This window comes from Siphateles boraxobius, unplaced genomic scaffold (assembly GCF_051911475.1).
Source record: "Siphateles boraxobius isolate OS27281-9 unplaced genomic scaffold, OSU_SipBor_1 7, whole genome shotgun sequence".
Lineage (NCBI taxonomy): Eukaryota > Metazoa > Chordata > Actinopteri > Cypriniformes > Leuciscidae > Siphateles > Siphateles boraxobius.
Genome location: NW_027509197.1, coordinates 37,107,301 through 37,129,808, shown reverse-complemented (window position 1 = coordinate 37,129,808; position 22,508 = coordinate 37,107,301). Strand labels below are relative to the sequence as shown.

General features: G+C 37.2%; 1 protein-coding gene and 1 long non-coding RNA gene across 3 annotated transcripts in view; one reads left to right on the top strand and one right to left on the bottom strand.

Annotated features, from left to right (window-relative positions):
• Nucleotides 1-22,508, bottom strand: part of csrnp3 (cysteine-serine-rich nuclear protein 3) — a 57,950-nt gene that overhangs the window by 19,068 nt on the left and 16,374 nt on the right. Inside the window, exon 1 of one of the 2 annotated variants that reach the window (XM_077216350.1) lies at nt 4,029-4,258. The exons of the other annotated variant lie outside the window; for it this stretch is intronic. The gene's annotated coding sequence lies outside the window, so the exon portion shown is untranslated. Of the gene's footprint in view, nt 1-4,028; nt 4,259-22,508 lie in introns of those variants that run through there. 2 annotated transcript variants of the gene reach the window in all.
• Nucleotides 1,568-2,787, top strand: LOC143723675 (uncharacterized). Its single transcript, XR_013197164.1, has 3 exons — nt 1,568-1,896; nt 2,244-2,370; nt 2,486-2,787. It is a non-coding gene; the product is annotated as an uncharacterized LOC143723675 (long non-coding RNA).

Genomic DNA, 22,508 nt, shown 5'->3' with positions numbered 1-22,508 from the left:
CCTTTCAATGCCCAAAAAAAAAAAAAAAAAAAAGAACTGAAAGGATCTTTGGGGAACTCGATGGTTCTTCTATATGGCATCGCTGTGAAACCCCACTTTTGGAACCTTTGGTTTTAAGAAGGGCTTTTCACACTTGAAATATTTAACCCTGGGTTATTCTAAACCCCGGGTAAATGGAATCCTGGGTAATCTTGATTCACGCTTAACACTGCTCATAATTTACACAAGGTTAACGCTTAAAACTGTACATTCCTAAACCTTATTTGCATATTTGCGGTGTCAGTGTCGAACGCTGGAAACAATATGTTTACACGAAGGCTCTAAACATAATGTGCTTCACCGTTGCACTTGCATCTTTTCCAGCGTCTTGCGCATGACACGCCTTTCCAAAAACATGGCGCTCAAGTTAAAATAAGTTACATTTTTAAAAGATGCGTCTTGAGATCTTGCGGTTTTTCCCAATTCCACTGCCTGCGTCTAGAATTTTTCAAAGCAAAAACATGTTCAGCATGAAACAGCCCTAACACTGCATCATTTCACACTGTTCAAGCTTGGCACTGCAATGCGGGGTTAACAGTTCAAAAGCAGACCAGGGTTTCATAACCCCGGGTGAAAAGTGGTGTTAACCCCGCATCTAAATTACAAGTGTGGAATGGGGTTAAAAGCAGTATTTAGAATGACAACAACCCAGGGTTAAGCGCAGTGTGAGACAATCTATATCATATTCTCACATCATAAAGCAACTGTGCTGTATTTTTAATCCAGTACTGAATAGAAAACCTAATAAAATTCCTTTGGGTTCAGAAAGGGTTGGAATCTTGCATGACACCGAAACGTTGCTCCAGCTTGTTCCGGCCCAGTTTAACCCCTGGGCAAGACCAGCCTTGGCTCCATGGGTCTCAGCTGAGGCCTATTGTTCCTCTGTGTGTGTGTGTGTGTGTGTGTGTGTGTGTGTGTGTGTGTGTGTGTGTGTGTGTGTGTGTGTGTGTGTGTGTGTGTGTGTGGGGAAGACAGCAGCTGGAGAGCCTCCAAACCACAGCAGCGCTGCGGAATGTGTCTCCCTCCCATAAGGACAGAACACGGCTCTGTTCTCCACAGAACTCTGATCCTCTGGAGCAACAGAGTCCACTGAAAACTCACTATGTACTACAAGGCTACATGCTAGGTTACCTTTAATGCCTGCTACAGACTGTGTGATTTCGGCAATCCTATAAGATCATTACAAATCACACTGACTAAACTAGGGTACGATATGTATGTAGACTGTACGATGATGACAACTATTGATCGTAGGCTACGACTCAAGTTAGTATAGAATAATAAAACGTCATCAGCGTGGGCTAGTGGTAAACAAATAGAGCAAGATGAAACACACATCTTGTGACATCACGTCCTGTTTTTGGTTCGTTTACATGTCTTTGGTCCGTGTTGCGTTCATATATCAGTCAACAGTCCGTTTGAAAGTGGAGCGAGACCCATCTTTTCAATTTGATGCGCATTAAGGTTCAGATGACAGTGTTCACACTTATTTAATTGAACCGCACTAACAGAGCAATCGCACCAGGGTTCGTTTTAATCCAACCAAACATGCCAAGTTTGAACACACCCTTAGTCAATCAGATTTAGGAATTTTGTCTGGTGGGTGATAAAATAGGTGAAAAATGTCAGGTTGCACGCGCATTCATTGAGATGAATAAGAATGCTAACTGCTAATCTTTCTCCAGGTATTACAGATTTTCCTGCTTTCAAGATCTGGATCGTTTCTGAAAGCACCCAAAAATTCCCTTGATCTAAGCCCCAGATCTGTTTGAATCCCGCTGTTTCCCGCAGCGGTCCGGCCAGATGCAAGAGGCTCGCAATAATTGGAAATGGCTTCTCTAGTTTTGGAGACACAATGTAAGTCAATTTTCTCATAATCATCATAATTAGTTCCCCTTGTTGAAAATCCATTCGCATTTTCCATCCTCAGCGGATGCCGCGCTGCTCTGCAATACCCCAAAACGGTTACCATGGAGATGCTAATACACTTGCACAAATAGTGAATTTCACATTTGAGAGTCGTTCCGTTTTTTATTTCATCTACAGCACACACACACACACCCAAGATCTGAAAATAAACGCTCATGCAATGCTTCATCTGTAATCAGAGGGAATTCATTGATGAAATAACTGTGAAAGAAAATCATTCGGGTCTGCACTTTCGCTGCAACATTTCATGATGTTATTATTCTGTTTTCTTGCAGAAGATGCTACTTGTAGCTTTAAAACGGTGGATGTTGAAGATCCTGCGACTACAGCGAGAACCAAGAGGAGCAACTTTTCCCATTTCTTGACACAATGAATGGGCATGACATCTCCAGCTAACCCGAGGTAACAGGAGCTGAGTCTGTACTAGAGATACGGACTCTCACACACAGCTAGTTATTTCTCCTCTACTACATCTCTAGCTCTGCTTCTCTCTCTCTCTCCCTTTGTCTTGCCTTAGCTGCTGTAGTTTTCCACAGAACCCTTGCAGTATGTTACAAGTGAAAATCCTGCAGCAGAAAACCAGAAGACACAAAACAGCCACTCCCCGGACGAGCTCTGTTCAACACAGACACACACATGTACAAATATACATGTACTTTAGCATTGCCAATGCAGCACTAATAACCTATAGAGATCAATACTTCTTGGCAGCGGAGGCTGAGCGCTATGAGGAGCCTTATAGAGGGTTGGGCAGCACGACCACAATCTCATATCACCATTTTTAATTTTATATCATGGTATATCACAATAGTTATTTTTGCTGCTCACTCATTGGAAAATTGGTTTTATTATATATAAATAAAATCTTGTGGTAATAGGCCTACCTTTTTCAGGATTTCATAAAAAGTTTATCATATTTTGGGGAAAATAATATTTAGCATATTTAATTAATCTATAAAAAAGGTAATATGTACTTTTGGTAAAATATATTTTGGGATAATCTACATTAAATTAATCTATAACAAACGGGTTTTATATATTAATACAATCGTGTGGTCATACATATTTTGGAAACATTTATCTTTTATATATTTAATTAGTACTTAGAAATGTTTATATATTAATACAATAATACTTATTTTGAGAAAATCTATATTTAGTACCTTATATTTATTTAATCTATATAAAATGTAATATATTTTTGGTAAAAAATATTTTTGGATAATCTATTTGTAATTAATCTATAAAAAGAGTTTTATATATTTACATAATTTTGTGGTGATTTATATTTTGGGATAATTTATATTTCATATATTTAATTAATACATAAAATGTATATATATATTCATACATATTTTGGGAAATCTATATTTAGTATATTTTTTAATCTATAAAAAAGGTAATATATTTTTGGTAAACCATATTTTGGAATAATCTATATTTAATTAATCTATAAAAAATATTTGTATATTTATACAATTACGTGGTAATACCTATTGTGTGATAATATATATTTCATTAATCTATACTTTTTTATATATTAATACAATCATGTGGTAATACATATTTTTGGGTAAATGTATATTTCATATTAATTAATAATTAATCTATGAAAAAGGTTTATATATTATATAAAAAGGTATATATATATATATATATATATATATATATATATATATATATATATATATATATATATATATGTGTGTGTGTGTGTGTGTGTGTTTCTATATTTTTTATTATATAAATTTGATAAAACAGTTCTGATGTACACCTGTGAAGCGCATCAATCGATTTTTATATTAATGCAGCAAGATGTTGCTTAGCAACTGTAAACAGTTAACTTGACAACAAGTTCCTCACCTCGACTTGGGACACAAAGCTACCTGGTTATTAATTATACATTTCTACGGCGTCTCACCCAGCGCTTCCCCCGATATACTGCAGGTCAAAGAGGCGAGCGCTCCAGGGAAGTTGACCTCAGATTTCCCATCAGGCCAGGCGTGACACATCAGAACAAAAAAGGCACGAGTCATGCTTTCGCTTTGAAATGCACCAACCTGCGTCCACCGGCGCGTTAACGTTACTCTCCTCCCTCTCACCACGACACTTCTCTCACAGGAGCCTTTCAGAGTCAGAAGAGATGTGCTGAAAGATGGCCCTCCATTTCACTCGAACGACAGAGGAGACCGGGGCGAGAGAGGTAAAGAGAGGTGGACTCCCGGTCCACTGCTGTCTAAAACAGACCGCAGACTCGCTCTCATTCGCTCCAAACACACAAAGACTCATTAGCTGAGGACTGGAGACTGTGCACAGCGACGCCTGCCTGCCTGAGAGATCACATGGGTGGGAGAGAGAGAGAGAGCGAGAGAGAGAGAGAGAGAGAGAGAGAGAGAGGGCAGTGCCTGTGTGTTCCTGCTGTCTGCAGATATTTTTACCAGCATGAGAGGGAGGGAGAGAGGGAAAAAAGACAGCGGAGAGACCATCGATAGCCGGCACAGCACCGTAATCTGTAGAGGTGAGCGAGGGCATCCACAAATGTGCCAGAAACAGTAGAAACAGTCAAAACGCACACGCTAGGGCTCAGTGGGATTTGTGCTAATGAACTTGTGCTGCACTTGTGCTTCATAAATACTCCGTTCTAGGGGGGTGATGAGACTCGCGAGCAATCTCACATACAAACACACTAAACGTTAAAGCTGGATGGTGACTGAATATATGCAGCGTGATTGTAAAATGTTTATAAATGACGTGTAAAACGATGCAAAGCTGAATTTTCAGCATCATTACTCCAGACTTCAGTGTCATATGATCCTTCAGAAATCATTCTAATATGATGATTTGCTGCTCAAGAAACATTTCGTATTATTATCAATGTAGAACAAAGTTGTGCTGCTTCATATATTTGTGTAAACCGTGATACATTTTTTCTTAAGGGTGGCTTTCAATGTGGCTCATCCAATCAAACTTTAGAATAGGAACTATCTGTTAGAATAATCAAATGAGATGTAGGTTTTAATTTATTTACTGGATTATCCACAAACAGACATCACCACGGGATTTAATATTTAAACTATTTTCCATAGAATTTCTGACAAAAAACATCTATGCTGTTGTAAGATATAATTATGAGTATAATAACTCATGGAGTAATATACGATTTTGCTCATTAAATTAAACAATATAAGCACACAGTTTAATATTCATGGAATGAATAAAGAAAAAGGAAAAATGTCTAATATTCATGGGATGATTTTACTGGTGATTTACATTAATATTGAGGATATCATGATGTTTTTTATTCAGCCATGAAGTTTTGCCTAACTCTTTGAAACTTTCTCATCCGATGACTTTAAAAAATAATTTTAATAGCTTCTCTGATTTAAACATCAGAAGCAAAAACAGTTTTAAAGCTGGTATGTTTGATTCATTTCTCTGTATCATTTCAGTGAATCGATTCTCTGATTCAGTGATTCATTTGTGCCATCACAGACATCCATGTGTGGCATTTTACATGTATATATAATCTTTTTAGTAAACAATATATGCAACATTATTAATTTATACTAATAAATATTCATAGGGCTACTATTTATTTATTTACTTTTAATTATTTAACTATTTATATTGGTCCATATCGATGAAAATTATTAAATATAATTCTTTCTTGTGTTCATAAATTATGCAATATTGAGAATATCATGATGTTTTTTTTATTCAGCCATGAAGTTTTGACTAATTCTGTGAAAAATGAATTTTAATAGCTTCTCTGATTTAAACTTCATAGCAATTTAGCAAAAACAGTTTTAGAGCAGGAATGTTTGATTAATTTATCTGAATCTGTTAAATGAATCCGTCTGATTCAGTGAATCATTTGGGCCATCACAGTTCACTGACATCCTTGTGTGGCATTTTTCATATATTAAAATGTTTTTGTAAACATTATTAATTTTTACGATTAAATATTAATACTATTTATTTACTTTTTATCATTAATTTATATCGCTCCATATAAATGAAAATAATTAAATATCATTCTTTCTTGTGTTCATTTATTGCAGTATTAAGGATTTTTTTTATTGTATTTTACAATACGTTAATGATTTTGAATCTCCTTGAGAACAATAGCTGAATTCATAGAATTCATCTGAATTAATCATTTTAGTTATCTCCACAGATACATACATTTCTTGAACATCATGAAACAAGGCACTATAATCAATAGCTACATCAGCCAGCCCTCCACATGATCAGTAAATAAAGCAGATATCTGGATTAAGAGTGCACTTAAATTAGTCTTGAAAGCTCCTGGGAGTAGAGCTGTGGAGTTATCATTAATGTCAACATTACAGTTCTTGCTTCAGGAAATCCTTCCACCCGATGGCACATAAACGGCACAGAAAAACAAACAGAGTGTGTGGTCTTCCAGCTATTAAGAGTCTGAATAAATGCTGTGTCAAAACACTTTGATTATATCTTGCAGCGTTGTGTGATGGCCACTGCATTAAGACTTGTCCTCTGCTCACCGAGGCGTTCGGACCTCCTAAAATTATGACAAATTCTTTGCTTATTAGACTCTCTCAACTAATAAGTAAAGTCCAGCAATTAAAAATGTGGCAAATAGTATGTAGCTATGTCAATATACCTCTCCGCAACCGAAAGGATAATTCCTTCTCTAATTATTCATTTTCACCCCATCTAATTCCTGCCAATTATACTGTATTCCCATTTGCTTAAAACAAGGATAGACCTATTCAACAAATCCTTCAAATAAAAAATATTTAAGCACCGATCGCTCATTTTAAAGTGCTTAATCCCTCCTATAACAGATTTCATAGTGTGTTTTAAACCATTTATGAGAGTTTTAGTGGAAAGGCAGCTGGCTTCAGGAGGAAAATGCTTGTATGTGTGTTTTGGATTTAATAAAGGTTTAAATGGGAGCTCTGGCTGTGTTTCTGGACGCAGATGGATTTATCCTGGACCAGGTTTTCTTTTGGAAAACGTCTTGAGGGACAGCATAGAACCTCTATGTTATGATCTGAATTGTGGAAAACTAAACATTAAAAGCCTTTGTAACATGGGGAATTTTGCAGTATTACAGTAGCACACTATTGCTTCCTGCCTATCTACTGAAAATTACTCAATACGTTTCTTTCCATATAAAATGTTTATCCCGACTCGAATCTATGGCCTTGCGGGTCTGTGACCCATTAGAGAGCAGAACAGACAGTCATGAATGGCTCAGCACTTGATTTGACCCGAAAAATCGAATTATTTCCTCTCGTTTCCTCTTCATCTTGGAATGCTGCCTATTGTATAACAGTCATATCTAATTTGCATTCCCTCTCCTTCTTATGGGATATCGTACCAGGAGCTCCATTATGGAAAGATGCAAAACATATGACTGGCAGTCCACACACACACACACACACACACACACACACACACACACACACACACACACACACACACACACACACACACACACACACACACACACACACACACACACAAACACAAACACAAACACAAACACAAACACACACACACACACTCTGTTCCAAAACCTAGTGAGCTGCCTACGTGGTTTGCATTTTAAGTGCTCTTAACGTGAAAGTTGTTCTGAAAAGCATGATTACGTCGCCTTTCAAGATACTTTCTTAAGCATCTGGAGTGGACTATCCTTTGTTCAGAAGTCAGTGAAGTCCGTAATGCATTTGTCATTTAGTAATGCTAACTGAAAACTACATTCTATGACACAATACCAGTAGTATTTGTAACATTATAGTTGGTTTTCTCCTCCGCCATTGACGCTCACTGTGGGAAATGCTGCCAGTACCAGTATAGATTCGGCAGAAACAAGCGAGTGATACAAATTGAGAAACGTTTTTTCTGTAATATTAGCAGTAATGTGTAATGTGTATTGTAATATCACATTGTTGGAAAAGGCTCTCAGCCAATCAGTTTCTAAATCAAGAACTAACTATTATTAATGCATTTCTTATTGCTGCTTTTTTATAAGAAGTAAAACCTTATTTGTATGACCTGTTTTGAACTGTTTTGTAAAAAAAAAAAAAAAAAAACCTTTTCATAATTATAGTTATTTGTATGTTGCTGCCAAGTAGGCAGATCACTAGGTTTTGTAACAGAACGAGTCTGTATTGCTTGAACAGATATTTTCATGTCCTATTCTGTGATTTTGTGCATATGAGAATATAGAGAATTGTAATATATTGCGCTTTGATGCATAGACATTTTCTGACTATATTCAGGCCATATGCAAATGAGGAGTCTGGTTCCAAATCAAATCATTGGCTGTGACGGCGGCATGAAAAAAATGGAAGACCGGAGCCAAAAAAAGTCATTATTTCTGCTGCCTGAGGAGTTTAAATGCGCTTTGTAATCACTGGATGGCTTTTAGCACGCTATTTTCTGGTGGAAGTGTTGCTGATAAACTTCCACGGAAGAACAATAACCCGAGTCCTGACTGACAGGATGAAAAAAAAACACATCATATGTCATTCTCAAACAACTACTCGTTCAGAGCCTACAGCAATGACTCAGCTGCAGTGATTAAAGTTCACGAGCGCTCGACAAATAATGTCGTTTCTTGGCTCCATTTGAACTCGGAGAACAGAACCAGTAGTCAGTCACTGAGAGGTCTGTGGAGGGAGCTCAAAACAACTAGTGTCTTCATACAGTGACAATGAGAATGGTAGCACGTCTCTGCCTCGAGGATGTGGAGGATGTAACCTTTGAATGTTCCCCTTGGATGTTGGGCTTTTGAATCTGTACACCCTCATTCTCTATCTGTGCTTCCCTTGTGAATGTTTTATGAGATGTTAGTAGTTCTGAGGCCTGTCATTAGCACCAAACTAACCTCTGCCTGCCTTTAAGCCTGGGAACACAAGCACACACTGAGTCATGCATGTCAGTCCACTTCCCCACTATTTCCCTGAAGCTAACTAACACTAACCAAGTGCTGGGAGACAATCTTATGTAAATCATACCCATAACTGGACACAAAGGGTGTGAATTCAAGTTTCCATTTTTACAGTGCATTATGTCAGGGCCGTATTAAGACAGTGTGGTGCCCCTGGGCATTATACCTCAAAAGGCAATACCTATACCTGTTAAACACAATCTACTTAATAGCCTACAGACAACTTCATTATAAAGAAAAACAACAAATAAAATAAAAAAATGATCATAATCTATGACAAAACTTATATTATAAATTAGATTAGTGGGTAACTCAGCAGTAAAATTTAGTAAAATCACAAGTGCACAATAACTGTACAAAATCTGAACATTTGGTGAAAAAAAAAAATTTAGTTGGGAACAAATAAGAGACAATTATAAGTGTAGCACTAAATCTGGTAAAAAATTTTCATGTATGAAGTTTAGCAGAACTGCTTCTTCCTTGATTTTGCGTAAGCAAAGGTGTCAACTACATCCCCAAAGTCCATTTCTTTGTTACCATCTCCACAATTAGCTACAGCTTCGTCAGACTCAGCGCTGCTAGTGATCGCAATTCCCGTGATGTTCTCACAAAAAAATAGTGATGTTCTCACAAAAAAACTTTCGATCCCTGGAACATTTTGAATTGTAGCTAAACTTCTAGCGTCCTTGTCTTTCTTTTACTTTCTTTTTGCAAAACAACTCAATTGACATCTGTCCATTTTGGATTTAGATTCATTTTCTGTAGCCGTTAAAAAAATGACGCATTTGCGAGTACTTGTTGTGGACCAACTCAACTCTGACAGATTGGATCTAGTAAACAGGACCACCGATGACGGCGGATTATAAACAGTTATGGAACATTCACTAATAGGGACGAAACATCAACAACATGCTTTACATTGACTATGGCCTGCCCATACTTTGACTACAAACTTGGTCCTCAAATCATTATGTATTTTGCAATACATGTAACTTTATAAGGTTGCACTCTTTCTATAAGTTATAAATAGCTAGTAAGAAAACGTTAAAGGATTAGTTCACTTTAAAAAAAACTTTTGCTGATAATTTACTCGCCCCCATATCATCCAAGATGTCCATGTCTTTCTTTCTTCAGTCGAAAAGAAATGAAGGTTTTTGATGAAAACATTCCAGGCTTTTTCTCCATATAATTGACTTCAATAGGACACAAACGTTTCAAGGACCAAATGACAGTTTCAGTGCAGCTTCAAGGGGCTTTAAACAATACCAGACGATGAATAAGGGTCTTATCTAGCGAAACGATCGGTCATTTCAAAAATAAATAAAAAACTTTAAGTTTTATAAGAACAAATGCTCGCCTTGCTCCATTCTGTGATGCACGTTCGTGATCCTGTTTGAACTCGTTCATCAAAATGAACAAATATTTTTTCGAGTCATTTCGTTTGTTGAATGAACGAAATGACTCGAAAAAAGATTTGTTCATTTGGATGAACGAGTTCGAACAGGAGAGTCACGAACGACGGTACGCGCTCGCGCTGTGCAAGAGAGGGGTGATCAGCGCGTACACGAGCGTGATTGACACTGCTAAGACATTCCTCCTGGCTCTGATTGGTTGTTTCTGACCGGGAGCGGTGTATTTCTGCAAATGGCAGTAGGACCACAGGGAGGAGCCAGAGGAGCTTGATTTTTTCCACAGATTATCTGCCTCATATTCTACTGCCAGGACATAATGACAGTTTTAACATATATTTGTTTACAAAAGTTACCTACTGGAGCTTTAAATCAACGATTGTATATTGATTTGTTCTATAGTTCAACACATATTGAATGCAATTACACCAGAAGTAACTGTGATTATTAAATTACAGAAAAATAAGAGTAATCCCTTGCTTTGCCTTTACAATTACAGTAATGAATTATTTGATAATGCATTACACCCCATACTGCTTATGTTGCAGTAATGTAGTGTTTTGCTGCTTGACATTGAGGGGTTTTCAGGACACAGAAGCAGGCGTCAGATCAGAGCATGACAGGCGAGTCAGAGTGATTCTCTCTCGGTCTCTCTCTCTCTTTCTCTGTCTCTCTTTCTCTGTCTCTTACTGCAGCCTGCTGAGAGGGAATGCCAGGGCAACCGCAAAGTACAGTGAGCACACAGTCTCACTGGAGCCAGAGAGAGAGAGAGCGAGCGAGAGAGAGAGAGAGAGGGGGGGGTAATCACAGTGGGGGAGGGAGGAAGAGCGCAGAGAGAATGAGCACAAAGGCTCTGTTCCAAAACATAGTGAGATGGCACTTAAAGCGTTTGCTTTGTATTGTTGCAATGTCGATAGTATATGTAAATGAACAATGTGTTCTCCTTCTCTGAGTTACATGCATCCAGATAGTCAGCAGAAGTCCACCAGATGACATGAAACACATCATTTGCATCATTCAGTGGACTTTTGACAGCTTAAAAGCTCATTAAAACTAGAACTTCTGCATTTTTGTATTTCCACCTGTAGACAATCAGATTGACAAAATCAAAAGTGGGTTATGGGCATTGAAGTGTTTAGCAAAAATGGAATGCCACAGGCCTTTTCTCAGTTTTGCAGTTTTAAAACAGAATGGGCGAAACTTTTTTCGTTAATGATTTTGCAATTACATGTCAACTTTTTCTACCAACCCTAACCTAGTCTACTAGTTAGTTGAAATGTAGTCGAAAAGTTACTGTAGAATATCTAAAGTGGACTATAGAAATAAAGTGTAACCCAGAATAATTTTTCCTGTATCTAGTAATGTCTATACGATACATTAATAAATTTTTTTGTCATGTGATGTAAAATTGAACATGCTGCATAAAGCCCCGTTCACACTACAAGCGACTTTGTCGCTGCATGTCGCCAGTGACTGGCGATGAGGTCGCTAGTGGGCGTTCCCACTACTGGTTGCCTTTATGAATGACATCCAATGATGTGGAGAAGGATCATGCGCGCTCCGCTCCTATTGGTTGTCGCTCCCGAAAGTCGCTCTTCATTTGCATAAAGTTAAACAGATCTCAACTTTGTCGCCAGACACGCCCCATCCGGTCGCCGGAAGTCGCCCGCTCACCATTGAAAATAAATGGTATCGTGTCGCTTGGTCGCGTATAGTGTGAACGCAGCTTAATCGAGCAAGCTGAGGCAATAATTGTTTTCCTAAAATGTCTCTGTGTTGTTGCAAAGATGAGTCTGAATAATTTTAGTGAATCATGTTCTTATCACCATTATGTTCTGTTAGCGTCATCATCATGTACTTTTACTTTCATTCTCATCATGCGTTCATTTAAGTTTTCCCACTCCTCATTTATGTTCATTGGTTTCAACTGTGTCCTATTAATTATCCTCATTTTAAAGGGGACCTATTATGCCCCTTTTCACAAGATGTAAAATAAGTCTCTGATGTCCCCAGAGTGTGTATGTGAAGTTTTAGCTCAAAATACCCAACAGATAATTTTCTACAGCATGTTTAAATGGTCACTTTTTGAGGCACAGAAAAACGCACCGTTTTAGTGTGTATCCCTTTAAATGCAAATTAGCAGCTGCTGCCGGCCCAGAGGGCGGAGCCTCACGAGCTCGCAGGACGTGTGTCAGGAGGACAATCTCTCATCTCACGGAATAATAATATCAAAACATAAACTCTCAGTAGCCGTGTTCATTTCGACCCGGAGTCGGGCAATAATGCCCACAGAGCCAGATAATATATGCTGTATGGAGACTGAACAGCTATAGTCTAGTTTAATTACGGTTATAACTTGTTTTTTCCATCTTTCTTTTATCCACTATTATAGTACAAGCCTGTCGTAGCGGACCGCGTCCGAATGTTGTAAAAATATACTGATGAGTTCAATGAAGTTTATTGTACATCACACAAAAGATGAAGCGTCAATTTCACTCTAGAAAATCACTGTAAGAGCTGAATAAACACTGTAACGTTATAAGAAGTCCGCATTAAAGTATTATCCATAAACTCTCTCCCTTTCATTATTATCAACATACACAGCGAAGTACAAAAAACACTCGTTACAACTAACAGTAAACAAATATTATATACACCTTTTCAGGGGGTGCTTAATAAACTGGTAAACTGTATATCCGTAAAACAACTCCTATGAACAGTAATAAAGTGCACGCTCTCACTTTCATTACTGCCATGATCAATAATGTTAGGCCTATCGCTCCAGTAAATAAACAGAGCTATGTGGATTAATACATCCAGGTACACAACACCGACAAGGCTTGAGAGACATTCTCGTCAGTGCAGCCAGCAATGGCGGATGTGTACAACCCATAGACAGTAAAAGAAATGGACACAGCGACCCCGTTGATTTCAACGGAGAGAGTTGAAGCCAAACATGGGCACTCACTTCCTGATAGCCAAGCGTTCTGCGCAGGCTCAAACTGAGCTTGATGACGTAGATGTCACGTGAGCAACCTGACTGACAGTTGTAAATCTTCTAGTAGCTGTGCCAAGGATATTTGAAGTGTATTAACAGTAGCATTATGAGCAGAACACATGGGTATGCAGTATGAACAATATAGACAGATATGTGCAGTTTAATAACAGTAACATTTTAAGAGTAGTGTGGGTGTGTGTGGTTGACCCTGTCAAAGCAGCCCCATGGACGTGGTTATAATAATTAATTTAATATAACATATTACGCTATATCATTACAATATGACATGATAAAAGAAGTGGCTACAATCGACTTTAAAATAGCCTACTTTAGGATTGTAATCGTTTGAGTAGCCTATCTGCAGTTCTAGTAATTTTAGTTAGTTAGTTTAGTTTATTTTGAACATGTTTATGTATATATCCATTAGATTTAAATATTTGGCTAGTACACACACACACACACACATAATACAATCAAACATAACAGATAAATAAATGCATGTAGGCTACAGCACAATCTTCCAAAATTATTAAAAATGATTCAAATATAGGCACATATGCAAATAATTTTTTCCCTTCTTTTTCGTTTCCTTCTACATCAAACAGAATATACCCATCCAAAAAATACTTAGTATGAGCCCAGGAACCATATAATAATGTCCCCTCGAGTCATTTTCGTATCCATTCAATATTACATGACCATATAATATTCCAATATATAAAGAATTGTGAGCTAGGTGTAAAATCATGTCGTTTTGGCTAATAAATCACGGTCACAAACACTTGAACAAAACCGTTTTTCTTTATTTCACGTTATGTAGGCATTTTGTACATATGGCTTCCGAACGGGATCACATTCATCTTCAAGCGTAGATGTGTAAATAAATAAAGGAACAACGTTAACCGCGATAGACATTGAGATGTTTTTTTTCTTCTTCCATTGCCTGTATAATTTCCTGATAATTAATTTCCCCATCCCCCGTAGGTGTAGTAGTAGATAAATAATTTAAAGTTCGTGGATAAATGTTACTTCATATGTATTCACTTGCCACATATCGAATTATTTCCAATTCCTCAAAAACGTTGTTTAAATATTTTGTCGCGTTGCTTTTATGGACTCTATCTATGCCATGGGCTGACTTTAAACAGTAAAAGACTGCCTGCGAGACTGTGCGAGCTTCTCCTCCTGTCTATACGGTAATGTCTCTATTGTGCGACATAAAGTCGCGTGGTTATGACGCAATTTGTAGCCTATTTTTACAAGAATGGCTTCTACGGGGCCATAACGTAAGATACAAAGTAATGGAGCCTTTTATACATTGTCGTGTTTCTTTAGAAATAAATAATGGACAAATGGAGTCTTTGGACACCTCAGATGTAAAGTTATTCGCTGTCAAAGTGACGCCAAAATGAATGGGAGTCAATGGGATGCTAACAGCAGGTGATAGCCAGCTACAATGGCGGCCCCCGGAGGCAGCTTCAACTTCCGGCTGATGGATTACCCCCTTGGTACAACCCTCAACTCGCTGTGAACTTGATCAGGGCGGTTCTATGTTAGAACGGCAGTGTCTGTCAACACTCGTGGGCGGGGACTGTGGCTGTAGTGACGTCACTAAAACTGCATTCTGAAGAAAACAGGTCGTCGGGAGACACTGCTTATGATTTATAGGGATTTAAAAAAAAGGAGCGGGTGGATTTGTATCACTGCTGTGTGGTTGTATATACACACTGCCATCACACATTTGTATCCAAAAACCATGCAAAAGTGAATTTTGCATAATAGGTCCCATTTAAATTTGCTTTATAAGTTGATCCCTCACATTCATTCTCTGTTCTGTCTACATTGTATTTAGTGTGTGTTGCTCTTCCTGTTTGTCTATTCTTTGTATTATCGCCATTAAACTTTGTGTTGGAATTATACTCATCATCTTCGTCTACCGTCCTGCAACCAGCTCTGAGGCATAAAAAAAAAAAAAGTTTGGTTCCGGTTGGTTGTCAGTTGAGGTCATGGGTCGGTAGGGACTTTTTTTTTTTTTTTTCCAGTGGCAGCAAGGGATAGGAAGGAAATTATTATTATTATTATTTAAATTTTTATTTACAGTAGCGATGGAAAAGCTACTCAATTTTTTCATAACATAGCCTACCTGTACATGTACTTTACCACCTTGTGTGTCCCAGCATGGTACACACACACACACACGCTGATTTTAAATGTGTGCGTGGGGGCAAACGGGACGTCAGATGTCTCGTGAGTTCAGTGTTGGAAAGATCAGTTGTTTTAACAGATGTTTTGAGACGGTGAAGCCTATACTTTGGCCTGGCTCCGCAGAGAGAGTGCGCGCGCGCCACCGGGGCTCTCTCTCTATCTCTGCTCGTTCACTTCATGCGCCCTGTCACAAGCGCAGCAGTGCATCTACATGACAACAACGATGTGTGAACGCCCGTGGCTGCCTCGTTTGTTCGCATTGCTGGAGGACAACAGGCTATACAAATACGGTGCTGTACAAAAACATAAATTATGGTTCGCCTCAAAGTTTTTTATTTGTGTAGTTATTTAATTTGTATTATTTCTTCCCCAAGCTCATAAAATAAATTTGGGTCGCACATAAATTGACAGGGTCGGTCGGAAACCGGGACCAGACAAATTTTTTTCTTATGCCTGAAGGTGTAAACAAACGACAGTAGTTTAAATGAATGATTCACTGATTCAATTGTCATCCTTTTTGGTATACCTAATATTTAGGAGCCGTTTACACAACACTGTTTTAAACTAAAAACGTAAAACCTTTTTTGCCTTTTACACGGGTTTCAAAGTGCAAGTTCTTGAAAACAATACAGTTATCATCTCCGTGTAAACTACAAAAACGTGAATTTGTGAAAACGGTGACATCATGCATATTACGTGTTCAGTCTAAAGCCCAATTTATACTTCTGCGTCGATCTTACGCCGTAGCTACGTCGTAGGCTGTGCGTAGCGCGCGTACCATCCGGCGTACCCTGACGTGCACCTCTCCAAAAATGTAACAACGCGTCTATTCTACGCGGACGCAAGCGCTGTGATTGGTCTGCTCAAACCGCTCCCTCGGGTTTCACATACTCCCTCTGCGTGCGTCAACCCGGACAACGCCGCAGAAGTATAAATTAAAACCAAAGCGTAGTCTCTACGGCGTAGAGGCTCCGGCGCAGAAGTATAAATCAGCCTTAATAGGCGCATGGTGTTTCTTTACAAAATAACATCGCCAACTACTGGCCCGGCACCAGAATACAGCGTTTTTAGTCGTTTTCTCAGATCCGTGTGAACTCGGATCGTTTTGGATCACACGAAAAACGCAAAAGAAACACTTTTTCTAGATCTAAAGTACATTGTTGTTGTTGTGTAAATGTACACTTAGTTAAATCCTCTGTGTCTGACTCAGTAATATAAAATCAGGATGTTTTCTAGTTTAAATACTTTCACATTATTTACATTCTCATTGTTTGTGTCTAAATACTGCTGATTGTGACATTCCCACCTTACGTTTCATATGATCAGCTCCTGTTTACCTTTTATTAAAAGGTCATCTTGACTGTTAGTTTAGGCTAACTGTAAATTATGAGAAGAGCTAGTAGCTTCCCCAAAACACTGCAAAGGTTGTGTTTAACCTTATAAATCATGTGTGATGCTGAGCCATAAAGAGCAACCTTGAGAGTGCCAGGCTCACAGACAGGAACCGTAGCCTGGAATAATTATATATCTGAAGCTGATGTCATTCTGCCGATGTGTGTGGCTAAGTAAACATAAACGCAGCCTTGATATATTCCATACTCCACATTAATGTTAGGAAGAGTCACAGGCCTCCGAATCCACAGCATGAAAATGCCAAAAGAAGAAGAATATGTTTGTAAAAGGTCACGTGCAGCATTCATAAAGCAGACGCACTCGAGGCGCTGCTGTTATGCTGTGGATTATACTGTGATGTTTACCGCGGTGTTGTGGTGATGTTTACCCTTGTTGTCCATGCAAAGAGATCTGTTTAAATTAAAGAGGCGTACTGAAATTTTCATTCAGTTCTTGGAATGCGTTTAGAGACTGTAATTTACTATAAACACTGAATAAACATAAATCAGAATTAGACACTTTGTATATAAAATGCAAATCGATGTTCTAAACTTGGAATGGCATTACGGATTATAAAAACTGTCATGTATGGGTCATATTTCACCTGAAAAACAAATGCATACTGTATATGTATACGTTTTTATTTGTTTTTGAGGTGAAATAAAAAATGAGTATTTCATGTGTGTATTGTGGATTATATTCTCTTATACATAATCGTTTTTGAAAGAAGTATCTTCTGCTCGCCGAGGCTGCATTTATTTGGTCAAAAAAATACAGTGAAAATATTATTATAATTTAAAAGAACTGTTTTATATTCTAATACATTTTCAAATTTAATCTTGAGATACATTTTTTTTCAGGATTCTATTTTCAGAATAGAAAGTTCAAAAGAACTAATTAAATGTAGTTGAAATATAATTTTGTAACATTATAAATGTCTTTACTGTCACTTTTAAAAGTATTATATTATATTTCAGAAAATGAAAAGGCCTATTTTTAACCATTAAGACATTTTTGCATTGTGATATTATTTTTTATACAATTCTTCCAACAAAAATCCATGAAATTATTATTATTGTAATGCCATAAACAAATAGGGCAAAAAAAATGTTTATATCAAATATATATATATATATATATATATATATATATATATATACATCATGGTGCTCTCTAAAAAATACTGGGTTGTTTGAACCCAACTTTGGGTCAAATATGCATTGACAAACCCAGCCAATGGGTTACAATTTTTAATCCAACATTTGCGTTTGTCCATATTTGACCCCAAATTGGGTTAAAACAACCCAGCATTTTTTAGACTAGTACTTGCACCTTTAATTTCTGGATTTAATTTTTAAATTATTTATTTATTTGTTTGTTTAGTGTGTTTGTTTATTTGTTACAATGTAAATATTCTTAATATCGTCACTTACACTTTCACACATCCCATCACTTAATATTCCTTAAATAGGCCCAATATTTATATATATATAAAAAAGGAAAGAAATAAATATAAATAAATATATTTTTCTTTTTTTTCTTTTTTTTTCTTCCAGTTTTTGGGTAAAATGTGACCTGGAACTGTTTTTCTGAGATTCACTCATTGCTATTATTACATTAGTACGGCCACGAACACACTGTAAAGTTTCAGGAGTGACAACATTTAAATATGGATGTGAATCCCATAAAAAATTATAGTTTTGTGTGTGTATGGAACAGAACTCACTCTCGAAATTGCGATGACTGACACTGCTCTAACTTGTCAGCTCACAAACCGATCCATTTTATGAACTAAATAAAGTAGGCAGGTGCAAGTCACAATATTGCTGTTTTTTTGCGTTGTTTTTTTTTAGCAAGATCTGGCAACACTAATGAGTGAAAACGTACCTCGTTCACTGTGATTTCTTGCACCGCACATTAAAGAAGAGAGACACAACTCTGATATGAGCTTAAATTTGTCATTATCAATTAGTTGTTCAGTTCAATTCCGTACAAATACGGGTGTCACTACCTGAATTTTTCAGAAGTTTATTCGGTTGTAGAAGTCAAGTCACCTTCATATATATATATATATTTTAACAATTCAGATTGTTTCAAAGCAGCTTTACAGTGATAACAGGAAATTAAAGTAACAGAGATTGTTTTGGCTTTACAGCAGCTCTAGAATAAAGTTATTGTCCAGCTGAAGTAAGTTTTTTGATTGATTCACTTCCGTTGTAAAAATCATTAGTTATTAATTTAGGGGCCGCTTACACAACACCGTTTTAACTGAAAACAGAAAACTTTTAATTTGTTCTGGCCGTTCATTTGCACGACAACAGTGTTTGGTGGCACCTGTAAATGATTGAACTGTGTGTGTAAAGAACAGGATTATGCACTAAAAGGTGAATTGAAAATCGAATTTAGCTGCAGTGACGTGGCCTATCAGTAACTAATGCAACGAGTAGACTTTGCATGATGAATCATATGGTGTGACTGGCATTTATTAACCTTTGTTCAAACATGACACACTCTCTTATGGTAGCGTGGAAGGAAGAGATTAATTGTAAGATGCTTTAGAGGCAAAAAATCAATTCAATGTCATGCACATAGATTGAACAAACCTTGCCATTATGACATAGTACTGTACATTTGGTGCATAGTTACAATGATATACACAACACATTTGATACGCAATATAATGGGACATAAAGTACACTCTTATGATAATTACAGTCTATTTTACTGCACTCACTATTGCGCTATTATGTCTTTAGATCCATTTGCACTGAAGAATCAGTGATTCAGAGAGTTACAATAGTGCATTTCCAAATAATGCACACTGATGCCTAATAAGTCTTGATTATTGTGTTGTGAAGATCATTTGGGTGGAGCAGCTGTCATTAACAAGGTAGTTTAGGCCTACTGATTAAACTGTAAAAACACAGATGCTTTCTTGAAAAGACAAGCGAGTCTCCGTTTGTGGTGGACTTGAGAGTTTTTAGGAGAACAACAAGCAAGAAAGCAGAACACAATTAGAAACAAAGGAGTCCATTTAAATAGACTCTCTATTACATTTGGTGCTTTATGGAAATGAGGCTTCATTCCCTCTTTGTAGATTTGTTAACTTGCTGTTGCCCGAGGCAGTAGACACACACACACACACACACACACACACACACACACACGAAAGAAGGAAGACATATCTGGCTGGTATTCAGTACCCCGCACACGGAGCAGAGACTGCTGCAGCTCGCATTGATCTTCTCATCCTCCCCAGAATAACGCTGGGAAAACACACTGTTCTTCCATCAGTCCGCATGTGCAAACTGAAGCTGTGAACCAAAATGGCGAGCATATGGATTCTGATCCAGGATCTGTGCTTTATCTCGTTATTTTCGGTGCTATAAGCAAATGTGCTCATTTTAAAGAGCCTGTACCATGGCATTGTGCAGGTTTATTTCCAATGTTGCCGTATTGTGTGATTTGCACATGTACTAATTTCATACAAGTTTACATTGGTTTGTTAGGTGAATTTGTTGGTTTTTAATATCATATAAAAATATATATATTTTTGATTCGTTGTTTTACATCTCAAAAATGTGCAATTTTAACAGGGTTCACTCTTAAAATAAAGGTTCCTTATTGGCATAGATGGAATAAGTTGGCAAACTCAAACACATTTGAGGTTAATAATTTTTAAGTTAAATCAAAGTTGAAGTAAGCAGAATTGGCAGATTTTTACATTGCTCTTAACTTGAAAAATAAGTAAGCTAATTTATACATTTAACTTAAAATTATCATGTTATCTCAACTTAAATATTTTTAGTAGTGGAAACTTGGCTAGCTTTAATTAGCTAATTCAGTAAATGCTAAATTCCTAATTGGTAACACAATGCTTTAATAGCATTAGTATAGCATAGCAATTGCTGAATTAGTACAGCAAATTAGAGCAATTAACTGATACCTGTTCTCAACTATACGTCACCATATACCCCCCCCCCCTCCCCACCACCACCAAAAAAAAAAATCCCACATAACTGGAATAGCAAAACATTAAACAATTTTGAGTGTCAGGCAAAGCATGCTGGGAAATAGAAATCCCAGTCCACATTCTGTTAAATAAGCACATTCTGTTGAATATCTTGTTTGTGAACAATGACACAAGGACTTTTCATTCTGATGGCACTGATATGTTCATTGACATAAATACTTACTTTTGAGAGATGAACTAAAGATTTTGAGTAAGTTACTGGCTTTAGCATGTAATCCAATGTGTGGTGCTGTTTGTACGAATTGTTTTGAGAATGCACATACTTCTTTGCAAATATTAGGGATGATTTGAGAAATGCACTAAAGCGACAAAGAAAAACTGTAATTTGTTAAATTTAAGTTTAATCTCAAACCAAGTAATTATTCTGAGCATTAGTGTTTACAGACCTTTAACATCCACAGAAGCTCCAATGAACAAAAGGTTTCTTTATAGTGTAAAAAGTTTTTTAGATTGTTATAATGTTCTTGATACTGAAGAAAATGGTCCTTTTAAGAACTGTTCACTGAAAGGTTCTGTTGCATCAATGTAAAAATCCCTTCATTTCACACCTGTTAAATTTACTTTGAAAAGTGTGTGCAAAAACGTGTCAAATTTTTTACATTTTGCTCGTTTTTTTTCTTTCAGTGCAAGAATTTACAGGGTATTTTGAAAGTCTAGTCACTTCTTGATTGGACTAAAACCTGCATATGAGTGCAAGATGATGTCATTCAATATTTTGGTCTGTTTTCCTGAAAGAAAAAATGTGTGTGATTTGCATTTTTGCATGCTAATACGTTTGTTTTGCAAACGTAACTCTTTAGCAAAATGTTAGCAGATGGCCTGAACTGCAAGCTTCAGAACTTAGATTGTGAGGTAAGATCTGTTTTTCTTTTTTTAAGAAATCGAATGGTTTAAAATACATAAAGTGATCCATTTCAGACATTCAGATTAGGTTGAACATTCCAGAATGATGCTGAAATAAGCGTGCGTTTCTTCTTTACATCGGCTCCAATGGTTCTGATTAACTGTTGCATTTGCATACAGTAATGAGATCTGCAAATGAAATCAATTACACCTGAGTGTAAAGCGATACGCCTGACTGAAAAAACATGTCCACCTTGTTATGGACAAATACATAGTACCCTGATAAACTTCTGTATAATTCTTGCAGTAATCAGGAGTGTACCATACTCTTATGTGATATCACAGAAGTGATAGCATTACTTGAAAATATTAGCGTGGTTAAAACCAGACACTTCTCAGTCGTAACTGAGTTAGGGTCTGGGGAAGGTTCATTGACAGCTTACTTCCAAAGTAGCGTCACCAACTGACGTCGCTCAAATGCCTCTGGGCGCAATTGGATAGACCTTAAAACCAACCAGATCGATCGTCATCTTGTAAAGCCCGCCTCAACGTTTGTATTTGGTGCTCCGATTTGGAAAGATTGGAAATCAGCTTGAATGGGCTCTTCGCCAGACTAACCTGCACAGCAAATCTAAATTTGCCGGAAGTTCGTCTGGGTTTTCCCAGGCTATGAAAATATAAGACATTTAACAATTTAACAAAATATGTGTCTATTTC